This window comes from Meles meles, chromosome 9, assembly GCF_922984935.1.
Source record: "Meles meles chromosome 9, mMelMel3.1 paternal haplotype, whole genome shotgun sequence".
Classification (NCBI taxonomy): Eukaryota; Metazoa; Chordata; class Mammalia; order Carnivora; family Mustelidae; genus Meles; species Meles meles.
Window position 1 is genome coordinate 31577851 of NC_060074.1, and position 6321 is coordinate 31584171.

The following is a 6321-nucleotide window of genomic DNA, read 5'->3' on the forward strand; positions in this document are numbered from 1 at the left end:
TTCACCACTGCTTCTCCCAGCATTCCTAATCCCATGTGTTGGCAGAAATGGATTTGCACCTGGTCTCTTTATCATTGCAATCATTTCTTCCCATATGCTCCACATATTTCTAAGTGTATCTTTTCCTTCAGAATGACTTCCTTTGTTTCAGATGTGAAATAAGAAATATTATTTCATACCCCACCAGAAAGAAAAGAGGGGACAGAGTTAATTGTATCTGAACTGAAGTGTAACTATGGCCCTATTAAAGAGGTATAGTGATAGGCTATTGATCGCAGCACACAGGAAAAGCTTGTCATGTAAAGTCAAGAGGTTAATGTAATTACAAGAACGGGCAGCAGGATCAGCTGTAGCCCAGAATGGCGAATAACTAAAAGCTGCTTTAGAGACACATAATGTTGTCAAAGCATAAATAATTCATCCTAGCATTTGAGGAGAAATTACTCTTCTGTTCCAGCATATTATTCCACCATTAAAATCTTGCCTTCTGGAGACATTTGATGTAGTCATATTTCCAGTTCTAAGTCATTGTGAGGCATGCCACCTTCATTAGGCCTCGTACTGTGGAGTTTTCAAAGTATTCGAGAGGATGTGGACTAGATTCACAATTTGTTTAATCACTACAGTGCAGTTCAGATAAGAGGGAAGAGGCCGGGAGGGTTTTTGCTGCATCTACTAGCGAAGTAGCAATGAAGATAAGCAACGTGGGGCGGAATCTTAATTCTTAACTTGGGTCAAACTCCATTCACTCCCGTTCCTTGCCGGCACTAAGTCCTCACTCATCCAATCCCAGAAACCTTTCTCTAGTGCTGAAGAAGTGGAACAGGCATGAGAAACTGTGGCTGGTCCCACACCCTCCTTGTACATATCATCATCAATTGCTCATTAGCTTGGAGCAAAATACTCTGACAATGTTCACAATGGAATCCAAACTTTTTGGAATGCAATCTGCTTTTTTGTTGGTACTGTTTTTCTTTCAATCTGTGCATTTGGAAACAAACTAGTATACTCTATGGCAAATGGCTAGCTACAGGCCCCTCAGAACCAACAGTCAACGACTATCCTGGAGTGATTACAGCTATTATTTCTACACGTGTGCTTGACATGTAAATGGTAGGACACAAAATAGTAGAAGAATGAACATAAACATGAAATCATATAACCAAAAGTGACCATAGAAGGGAAAATGTAGTTTCAAACCCAAATCTATCCTGTATGCTGCTCTGCCCTGCCCTGTGCCCCAGGATGGTGAACCTGGATCCTTGACCTTCTGCTTTCTTTTTGCAGATAGCCAGTGAGACACGCTAACAGATGATCAGAGAGCAGGAGGAGAAAGGTAGGAACATTTCTTATCTGTTCCCTCCGTGCTGGAGGACAGTTCTGGAGTAGCTGTGGCTTCTACAGGTTCTATCAAATGACACATTTTTAACATTTTGTGTCCCTTCAAGTTTTGGCAGCACTTTTTTCATCCCTTGCTCTGTAGACCTGTAAGACTGTACCACCACTGCAGCTCTCTGAGTGTCTCAGTGTCGTAGCTGGCTATCAATAGTCCCTTTATTGAAATTCTTAAAAAATCTCAGCTCAGTGTACTGAGCATTTTCCCTGAGGATCCTGACTGATACATAAAACAGGACAAGGAGCACCAGGACGGCTCCCGTTTCGTATATTTTCTGGAAGAAATTCCTCCTCCTTAATTCTTAAGGCATCATAACACTTGCTAAAACCGTGATGAGAAAGCCTTAGAGAAAGTCATGTCAAAACAAGACTCTGAAACACTCAGGGGCAGATACTCAGAGGAGAGTTGTGTCCTTTTGATATTCTAGGTCATACCACAAGCCAATTGGTTACCCTCTGACATCAGATCAGCTTCCTCTCTACCCACATTAGAACGGGACTATGTCTCTCTTTCAGTGCCAAGAAGCTTAGTCTCCCCACCAGAGGTAAAAACTGTATATTCTGCCTCTGGGTGAGCTGCACTAGTGACAAGCAACTCACTGTACATTTCAATGCATTGTATAGGACTCATTCTATACGTTGAATATCATTTCCTTCAATCATTAACAGTTTCTTCTGCTTCTAAACTAAAACCATGTTCCCCTGAATTGATCCTGGTTTAAACTCACAACGAAATAACATAATCTTCATTTCAAAGAAGACATTTAAAGTATTTATTCAAAATGTCTGAGACATTCCCATTGGTGGGGCTTACCAGCAGGAATGTCTTAGACAACACATGCTATATCCATGATCCAAGTGTTCGCTTCAAACTCTGCCTAGCTTCTCTCCCGAGGATTAGTAAATATTTCTATTTAGCATCAGCAGCTAGAAATCATCCTTGATTTCATTTTTGTCACCTCCATGCTAAAACTGTTAGCCTATCAGATCATTTTCATCTCTAAAATATAACCTAATCTCTCTATATTATCTTTAATAATTGGTGCAACCTACCATCATCTCTAACCTGGATTAATATTAATGGAATAACCTCACTGCTTCCATGCCTGCCTACTAATACTGCCCTTTGTACACAGAGCAACTAGTGTGACATTTCTAAAATGTAGATCAGATTACATCATCCCTCCCTGTTAAGGCTTCCAATGGCTCCCATGATCTATAAGGCCCCTACATAAACTTGCAGTTCCCTATCCTTGTTCCCCTCGCTAATGATAATACACTAGCGTCACTGGCCTTCTTTCTAAGACTCAAACATGGCTCCTTCCCCCCTTGAGGTCTTCTCATTCTTCTGCTCAGAATAATCAGCCCCCAATCTTTGCTTGGTTAAACATTCAAATCTTAAAAAAAAAGAAATCAAATCTCAACTCAGATGCCACCTCTTTGGCCTTTGTTACCACTCTTTTTTGCCTTGTCTTCAAGCTGTGTCCCCTAACATCTATGCTGTTTCCTTCTAGTATTTATCACCATCTGAAATATATCATTCCTTTATTTATTTATACTGCTTGTCCTCACATTTAGGGTATGAGTTCTGTGGGATCAGGAATCTCATCTGTACTGTTTACTCCTTTTTTGCCCAGTCCCTAAAACGACACTGGCGCAGAGTGAGGACTCAGAAGCCTTCACTGAATTGCCAATCTACTGTCATAGTGTGAGGCAAAGTAGGGGTGGACTCATATTCATTGTTTTTCACCAAATATTCTCAATTAGCTTCCCTTTATGCTCACACTATCTTGCCTCCCTCCCAGTAGACATCAGCTAAACCTTAACATCCTCTGTTCGGTGGTAGAAAATGCTAGAACAGGTGCAATGTGAAATGATTCTCATTTTCAATGAATGTCTCACAGGTATTTTTAAAACTTTGATTCTTATGTATAATGCAAAGCTACTTATCAAGCAAAGAACATGGAATTTAAAAATACAAAAATGTGACCAAATGAAAGAGACGTGATAAGAACAAAAAGACCTGAAGTCCAAGTACCTTCCAGGATGAGCAAATCCTCCTCACAGTGGCTCACTGAAGAGGAGCTAGAGAGGGCGCCTCTCTCTGAGAATTTCAAAATCAAAAAGTTATTGCATAAGTTGGAGGATTTTTTTGATCTTGCCTTCTGCTCATACAATCTTTATTTTAGCAGCCAATGGGGAAAGCCTGAAGGAGAATATCTCTGAATCAGAACCCCCTACAGCACTGTTTATTAGACCTCAAGCAAGTTATGAAACCTGGCTGAGACTCATTGTCCTCATCTGAAAATGAGGAGGTGCTGAGACTTGCCCATTCCTGGACAAGATTGAGGGGAGCCAGAAGACCGAGGGTGTCTGTAAGTACTTGGTGGCATGTCAATCATTACTGCTTCGAGAGAGACAGAAGGATGAGGGACTGGTGGTGGAAACATTCACGGAGCAGTACAAGGGTGTACAAAGGATACTCCCCAAGTGTTGAACATTTGGAGGGAAAAATAGGGAGAAGAACACACCAATAGGGAGCGATTGATTGGTCTAGAAGTTTCTCATAGAAAAGATGTGATATGAACAAAGACCCGAAGAAGGACAGAGTCACCATTTAGCAGACAGAAACAGGAAAGGATGATGTGAAAGAAGTGCCCAGAACTGCCCAGAGGACAGGGATCTGAATGAGCAAAGCAGAAGAAGGTGTAGGGAAATGGGCTGCAGTTTCATCTGACAGGAAGACAAAAGCCTCAGTGTAACAAGAGATGAGATGAATTAACCTAGAGAGGGGCCGAATGGTAGGAGGGCTTAAAACCCCAGACTGGAGGGTTGTGACCAGGTCTGGAGACAGGCAAGGCCTTGATCAAAAGAATACCCGAGACCACTGAGAACCTAACACCTTTCTTCTGCTGCAAGAGAAGAGGTGTGTGTGGATGAAGGAGGCAGGGGAGCCCTACTGCACTTTGTCAAGTTGAGCTGCATCTGCAGAACTGGGTTTTGTCTCACATGCCACGTTTTTCAAAGGACATTGACTTGAAAGCACCCAGAGGAGGGTGACGGGAGTACAGAAGCTAATAGAAAGCATACCAGGCAGGAAGGATGGAAGAGTCTGGTTAGACGCAACCCAGAAAAGTCAAGAAATGTGATAGAACTATCTTTTCTGTTTGGGTTATCTTGGATGACTTGAAGAGATTAAAGAAAATCTAGGACCTAGGAGATTCTGCATAGCCTAAAATTCAGAGGTATATGGAAAAGTCCACTTTCCTGGAAGCCAGAAGACTTGGATTGAATTCTAACTCTACCTTTCACTTGTGCATGCATTACTTACTAAGTTCTCAGTTAATTCATGTATTAAAAAAAAAAAATCTGGTTAGACTAGAAAATCTCTAAATGGCACGAGAAAATGTCTCGTCTTTCCTTACCAAGTTACCAGAAATATTAATTTTCTTGTTCCTTTTTTAGACGAATCTCAAAGGATATAAATCAGAGCAGCAGAAGTGGCAGGAGTTTGCAAGCAACGCAAACTGGCCAAAAGAACAAACACTTGGGAGTGTATCAGAATCACATTACCTGAGAAATCTTAACAGAGTCAAAGATGGAAAACAAGGCACTGAATGTGTGTTGTAGAGGGAGGGAAGCTGGGAAGCCAGGTAGGAAGAAGACACTCTCAACTGTATTCAGCAGAATCTTTGTGTTACAGACTAGATGTCTGCCCCACCCCACCCCACTTTCATCTGTCTAAGTCCTAACCCCTGATGTGATGGTATTTGGGAGCATACCAATGATGATTAGGGTGATGATTAGGTTTAGATGAGGGTGGGATTAGTGTCCTTAAAGAAAGAGGAAGAGAGACCAGGGCTGTCCTTCTGTCTCTATGCCATGTGAGGACATAATGAGAAGTTGATCATCTACAAGCGAGGAAGAGGACCCTCACCAGAAACCTAACCATGTTAGCACCCCAATCTCAGACTCACAGTCTCCAGAATTGTGAGAAATAAATGTCTGTTGTTTGAGCCACCCAGTCTATATTTTCTTATAGAAGCCAGAGCTGACTAAGACATCCAGTGTTTCTGGATGCCAGATGTTATTACTTCTCAGGGAAAGAGAGAAAGGGAGAGAGAGAGAGAGAGAAGAAGGAAGGAAGGAAGGAAGGAGAAGAGAAAAGGAAAGAAAAGAAAAAGAAGGAGGGGAAAGAGGGAGAAAGGGAGGGAAGGAGGGAGAGAGGAAAAAAAGAAAGAAAGAAAGAAGGAAAGAAGGAAGGAGGGGAGGGAAGAGAGAAGGAAGGGAGAAAGGGAGGGAGGGAGGAAGGAAAGAAGAAAGAAGGAAGGAAGGAGTTCTCTGGTAAAATAAATTTGGTAAATGGTAGGTTCAGCAAAATAAAAGTTTTATTTATTGCAGGATTTCTCAGCACCTTTAATATGTTCAAGGGTCTTATGACTCAGAAGGACACTGTACAAAGGAGCTTTTTTTTAAACCACAAAGGTGACCTTCCTCTTCACAATACCCACCACCTCCTCTGCAAGCATTTTAGTAAGGTAAGAGTGTTTATCAAACATTACTTTACAGAAACCCTAGAGAGCCCTATCCCTGGTTAGGATGGTCCCAGTAGATATAGTAAGAATGGTGCCCACCTGCCCTGTGGGAATAGAGCAGGGATCCCCTTAAATCAATCATTAAACACGAATGAAGCCCCTACGATTTGTCCATTGTAGTAGCAGATACAGAGACTAAAATCTACTGTCACTATTCTGTTTTCAAGATGCTAAGAATATAAAACTTGCTGACATAAAAAGATAAATAACTGTGAGAGACTCTTATTTGCTAACTGTCCGAAAGAGGGGTCTGATGTGGACTGGAGCATGGCAGGAACCTGGAGAGATGGTGGTGACCTCAGCTGTGATGGACCGGAGGGTAGGGAGGGGA